This window comes from Mesoplodon mirus (genome assembly GCF_964341445.2).
Source record: "Mesoplodon mirus genome assembly, chromosome: 18".
NCBI lineage: Eukaryota > Metazoa > Chordata > Mammalia > Artiodactyla > Ziphiidae > Mesoplodon > Mesoplodon mirus.
The window spans coordinates 8050794-8057487 of NC_138994.1; positions in this window are offsets into that span (position 1 = coordinate 8050794).

Consider the following 6694-nt stretch of genomic DNA (forward strand, 5'->3'; position numbering starts at 1 on the left):
GGTCATGAAAGGGTTTTTTGGTTTTGTTTTGTTTTGTTTTTTGGTTGAAGTGTTCCAATTTGCATTCTCTCACAAAATCTCTTCCACTTGGGTTCCCCAGATGCCCTAGCCTCTATGTCATTGCTGTCCCTGGAGATATTTGGAAATGCCTCTGCCAGGGGCATTCATGCAGCACCCTTAGTCGGATTTTCTTAATCTGGTTGAGGCTTGCTCGATAATGCTCTTAAAATATAAGATGATGGGGCTTCCCTGGTGGCGCAGTGGTTGAGAGTCCGCCTGCCGATGCAGGGGACACGGGTTCGTGCCCCGGTCCGGGAGGATCCCACATGCCGCGGAGTGGCTGGGCCCGTGGGTCATGGCCGCTGAGCCTGCGCGTCCGGAGCCTGTGCTCCGCAACGGCAGAGGCCACAACAGTGAGAGGTTCCCGTACTGCAAAAAAACAAAACAAAACAAAAAACTAATAACAAACCCATTGTATGTCAGTATAAATAACATTCTTTGCAAAAATAACTGTTATTTTCCAAAATAAAAAATATTTAGTGAAGAGGGTGACTTTTTTTTTTTTTTTAATATTTTTGCAATTCCTTGTAACGTCTAGTTCAATCAAAGACAGTCTGGGGCTTCCCTGGTGGCGCAGTGGTTGAGAGTCCGCCTGCTGATGCAGGGGACACGGGTTCGTGCCCCGGTCCGGGGAGATCCCACATGCCGCGCGGCGGCTGGGCCCGTGTGCCATGGCCGCTGAGCCTGCGTGTCCGGAGCCTGTGCTCCGCAACGGGAGAGGCCACAGCAGTGAGAGGCCCGCGTACCGCAAAGAAAAGGAAAGGAGGAAAAAAAAAAAAAGACAGTCTGATTCACACATCTTCTGCATTCAATCTGTTGTGATGTCACACCTCATATGGTCTCTGGAAAACACTGGAGAGCAATGAAGGTAAATAATATTTTACTATTACTATGAAAATAGTTTTGACCTTTTGGACCCCCAGACAAAATCCTGAGGACTTCCAAGGGTCCCTGGACCACACTTTAAAAGCTGCTGTACTGAATCAGGGACATAGTGATTAGACTGGTGGTTGCCAAGGGGGAGGGGGGTGGGGGAGTGTTGGAGTGGGAGTTTGGGGTTAGCAGATGCAAACTGGTATATGTAGAATGGATAAACAACAAGGTCAGGCTTCCCTGGTGGAGCAGTGGTTAAGAATCCGCCTGCCAATGCAGGGGACACGGGTTCAAGCCCCGGTCCGGAAAGATCCCACATGCCGCGGAACAACTAAGCCCATGCGCCACAAGTGCTGAAGCCCGCGCACCTAGAGCCCGTGCTCCGCAACAAGAGAAGCCACCGCAATGAGAAGCCCGCGCACCGCAACGAAGAGTAGCCCCCGCTCACTGCAACTGGAGAAAGCCCGCGTGCAGCAACAAAGACCCAACGCAGCCAAAAATAAAATAAATTAGTTAAAAAACAACAACAAGGTCCTACTGTATAGCACAGGGAACTATATTCAATATCCTGTGATAAGCCATAATGGAAAAGAATATGAAAAAGAATATATATATATATATATATATATATGTAACCGAGTCACCTGCGGTACAGCAATAATTAACACCACATTGTAATTCAACTATACTTCAATAAAAAATAAATAAAAAAAAACAAGAATTGCTGTACTAATGCATTTACTTTTTCCAAACAGCCCAATGAGGCAGGTTTCTTATTATCCCGATTTAACAGATGGGGAAACTGAGGCACAGAGAAGTTGAGTAACTTACCCAAGGACACTTCGCTAGAAAGTGGCAGAGTTAGGATTCAAAGTCAGTTTATAGAGATGAGATTCAGTTGGTGACTGTCACTAGATGTGTGATCTTGGAGACAACTAGCCTCTGAGTCTGAGGCGTTGTCATTTGATTAACCCATTGTCATGAGGGCGGAGACTTGACTTCCTCCCTCACACAGGTCTCACTGAGGGGTCCCTCATCTGTGCTTCCTTAGCTTTCTCACTTTTTTCTGCCCACATAGCATTTTACCCCACACTATTGTGGAATCATTTAATTGTCCCCATTGGACTGTACGCTCCATGAGAGCAGACACTGCACCTACCTTGATTACAATTGTTTTATCAGGGTCTGGAACAGGTGCTTGACAATCTTTGCTGAAGAAAGAAATGAATAAATAAATGCATAGACATTTCATGTGAAGGCAGGATGAGTCCCTCCTACCCAGAGTTCCCCTCTGTGGCCCCAAAGAGGGAGGAGTGAGGATAGGGGAGGGGAAGGGGGTTGTAATGCACTTATATACACTTATCCAAAACTGTTGCATCATCAGAATCACCGGATGAATCACAGGCTAGAAACGTCTCTTCCTAAAAACTCCAAAGCAATTCAGATCATCCTCTTTTTTGCCTGGAGTTACCTCTACTCAATCTTCTCGTCACTTGGCACTCAGACACTCCATTTAGCCAGTCCCTCCAGCTAGTCTTCATCCTTCTGGAAAAAGTCTGCACCTCCCCCTGTTCTGCTTGGTGGATGGGGAGCTCTCTGCCTTTTCCTTTCATATCGTGGCCTTTGTATGTTATCAGCAACCCCCGTACCCTTTTCTGTTCCACCTTTTTATTTCATCACCTGTAGAAAGGGTCAGGCATACAAGTGTGAAGGTGTTATTGTTCCAGTGCTCCATACCTCTTGGTACCTAATTAGTGGCTGCATTTCTGGAGGCTGGGGACCCTGGGGAGATGCAAACTGGCAGGTGGGAACCAGCTAGATGGAGGCCGCCTCCTTAGGCTGGAGCCTCTCAGCTTCCTCTTTCGCTATCTATATACGGTCCTTTCCAGCAGTGTGACCTTCTAGGATTCTCAGAAGCCTCTGAAGAGAAGCGTAATTGTGGGGGAAGGAGGGAGGCAGCATGGAGACCATCAACCAGGATTCTGCCTGGAAGGTCATGGGGCTGAGCTCCGGCACCAGAGACCTTTAAGAAAAGCAAAAAGGAACTGAGAAAGCAGCCAGGAGTCTGCTCAGCCTGGAGTTTCTGGAATTCTGCTTTGTGTGTGTTTCCCTCAGCTGCCAAGGCCCCCCTGACTAACAAGAGATGAGAATGGGAAGCGAGAGGGCGGGTGGAGAGGTAGCTTGGCCTGGCGGCTCTCCTGGGCACTGCCCGCTCTGCATACCGGCTCCAGGTTTCCTCCAGGAGCTGACCTGGGTCTCCCAAGAACCTCACCCACGAAGGTGGGTGGCTGCCTGCTGTGTAAGGTGTGGGGCAAGTCTACAAGTCAGGTTCTCTTCCCACCCAGGATCCAGCTCTCTGCCCACCTGGTCTGGAGCAGGCCACCAACCTGAGGCCACTGTCTCTAGAAGGCCAGCTTTACAACATGACCTCTACCCAGGAAGGGAAATGTGAACCCAGGGCCATTTTTAGGATTCAGTACTTGTCATCTTGGAAGGCACCTAACCTGGTCTGGGCCGCAGGACTGATGGATTTCAGGAGGAGGTGGGAGGGGGAGGGGGTGGAGCAGCAGTGGTGTCGGGGTCGGGGGCAGTTCTTGGGGGTATGGGTACAATTGGGATCAGAGCCGTTCCTGGGGCTGCAGACAAACCCAAGGACCCTTTTTCCTCCCTCCGCCCAACATTAGTGCAAGTGAAATCTTGCTCAAATAAAAATCAAGGGTAGCCTTGGTGTACTATCGCTTTCTCATACTACATCACAAGAGCCCTTCCCACATCTGTCTCCTCCTCTGACCTGTGAGCTCCTGGAAGACAGAGGGCTGGTTGTATTCACCTCTGTATCCCAGTGTCCTGCCCTGGGCCTGCACACAGGGAGGGCTCCGCAGGTCCTCCATGAATGAATGAATGAACAAATGAGTGAAGCCATAAACAAGAAGAACTATAGTCAGGGATGGGATGTTGATGGGAGGAGGCAATAAAGCCAGGAGGAGCTACAAGCAAAGGCAGACTGGGGAGGACGGTGGTAGTTGCGTGTGTCTTGCTGCTACTTTGCGTTTTAGGGGCTCAGAGCAGCTTCCTCCTCCTCCTCCTCCCCCCCTGCCCTCCAGCTCGCCTCGGCTCTAAACTCTCAGATAAGGTGCTTAATCCATCCATTCAACAAATGTTTACTCAGCACTGCCCTGACAAGCACTGGCTTCTGCATGATTGGGAATGAGACCTCCACGTTCGTTGCCTGCCTCAGGGGACTCCCAGTCTAGTGTCACTAAATAAGTCATTGCAATGAGTTGTGACAAGTGCTGTGACCTGGTAGGTCTCATGGAGCTAGGGTGACCGTAGTGTTTCGTATTCTAACTAGGACACTATTGAGAGTAAAAGTGATTGTTGCAGGTTAAGTTCCCCAGGAAGCAGATTTTAAGATGATGGTGGGAGGCGGGAGTGGGATTTGCGTGCAGAAAGATTATTAGGAGTACTTTTGGGGTCAATACATGTGGAAAGGAAGGAACAGAAACCAGACCAGGCAGACGGAGAAGTTGGGATGTGACACAGCCTGAGTGGAGGTCTCAGCTAACCCCACAGGGAGCCCAGAGCTAAGATGGCCCTTCAGTATCATCTCCAGCTGGGGCCAGGGCGGAGGGGCTGGCTTGTATAACATCATGTATAACAATGAGCAGTCACTGGATACTTGTGGCCTCTGGAAGGAGGTGTGACCTTGGGGGAGGCTGTTTTCTTTAGCCGAGGCTACACCCAAAGAGGGCTGACAGCTGAAGGCAGCTTGGGTAGCCAACCCAACAGCTGGGGATTTGGATGGTGCCTCACAGCATCTGCCACAGGGGCATGTTGACAGCCATATCCAGGCAGTAGGTGTAACCCAGGCTGTCTCGGGTGCCCACCGCAGGAGCACCTGCTGGATGTTTCAGCTGGAGCCCTGTATCAGTGCAGGATGGCATGAAGCCCCAGGCAACAGGAACAGCATCAGGGCTGGTTCAGTCTGCAACCTCTTCATTGCTAGCTCTCCTCCTTTCCTTCGTCTGTTTCCTTTGCTTTAGGGGATCATTCGTGGCTTTTGCATGCCCTATATCATTCACTTCACATGCATTGTATCGCTGGATTTACAGCGAGAAGGGTGTAATTTTTATTCTCACCCCCGCATCCAAACTATCAGGAAGTCCTTTGACTGTGACCTCCAGAACAGAGCTCCAGACTATTCCCTTTCTCCATCTCCGCCTCTTTCCTAACTGCTGACATTGTTTTGATTTTGAGCCAAGATGGCCAACAGGTTGGAGCTGCTGAAAAGACAGGTAACAATGAGAACAAAAAAATAAGACAACTGAAGGAGCCTCAAGTAGAGCATATGAACTAAACAAACTTTAGGAAAGCCGCAGACACGATGCTTGATCTGGAAAATCAGCACATTACCTGAAATTTGAGGCTCTTCCCTCTCCAGAGTAAATTGAGAGGCAGGAGAGCACAGTGCTTAGCGACAGGCCACTGCCTGGGTTCCTGTAACCTCGAGCCAGCTTCTTGATTTCTCTGTGCCTCAGTTTCCTTGTCTGTAAGACAGAGGTGATGATAACAGAACTATGGGTAAGACATTTAGAACAGTGCTTGGGGCACACAGGAAATGCTTCTCCAGGGTTAGCTACTGGTATTACCCTGTGAGCTGCCATCTTGGTCCACATTCTGCATGGCAGATGTGGCTGTTGGTACCCTTATTGGTCCCCATCTTCCTTCTGCTCCTGTTTCCAACACACCCTACCCCACTCCCACATGGAGTCATTTATCCATTCAACAAATATTTCTTGAGTGCCTACCCATGGTACTGGCCACTAAATTCTTGTTTTAGTTTTCTGCATCTCACAAATCCTTGAGCATCCCACAAGTCCTGCCTTGGGTTTGCTTTTGCTGCAGATGGGAGGCCCTGTCCCCCCCACCCCCATTTCTTGTACACGCTCAGAGTCACCCAGATGTAAAGCCAGTCTCCATGTGACCCAGCTACCTCTTGTCCTCCCCTCTGGACCTTCAGCTGCTGGCTGAGAGTGAGCGTCACAAACGACCCCGTGGATCCTTCCTCTTGGACCCCAGAGGGCTCGGTGGGAGGGAAGGCCCTTTGCAGCATGGAGCCCTGCTCTTTCATGTGATCGCATCCTACCTTGTCCTTGGCCTTGTGTACTCTTGGCCTGTGTTTTCTTTCCCTGGATGTCTCTCCTGATGTCAGGAAAGGCCCTGGAAGAGATGAAGGAGGGGTAAACCAGAGAGAGCAGTGGGCAGAGCAAGTGGAAGAGAGAAGTGAGGCCAAGCACGGAAGGGGGGAGGGAGGATGCTGATGACAACATGTGACATGAATTTAACCCATTGATGCCTTAATCCACATAATAGCCCTGTGAGGTCAGTACGATTATCATCCCCATTTTACAGGGGAGGAGGCAAAGATGGGTTATGAAACTTGCCCAAAGCCTTATGGCTTGTAAGTGGCAGTGCTGGAATTTGAACTCAGAGTCTGTCTCCATTCCCTGGAGGCGGGAGGGTGCAGAAGTCCCAACAAGGCATCCTGAGGAGGAGGGCGTGCACCTGGCATACAGCTGGCACTCGATGAATAGTGTTGAATTGATGAGGATTCAGGTGGGTTGAGGCTGAAGGCTACGAACTGACTATATAAATCCCAGGTGTCTGTCAGCACCGGTTAGTGAAGCATCTTACCTTCCCCACCCCATAATTCCTCAGCCACCTTGATCAGGGCCCCGAAATCCACCAGCCAGAAGGAGAC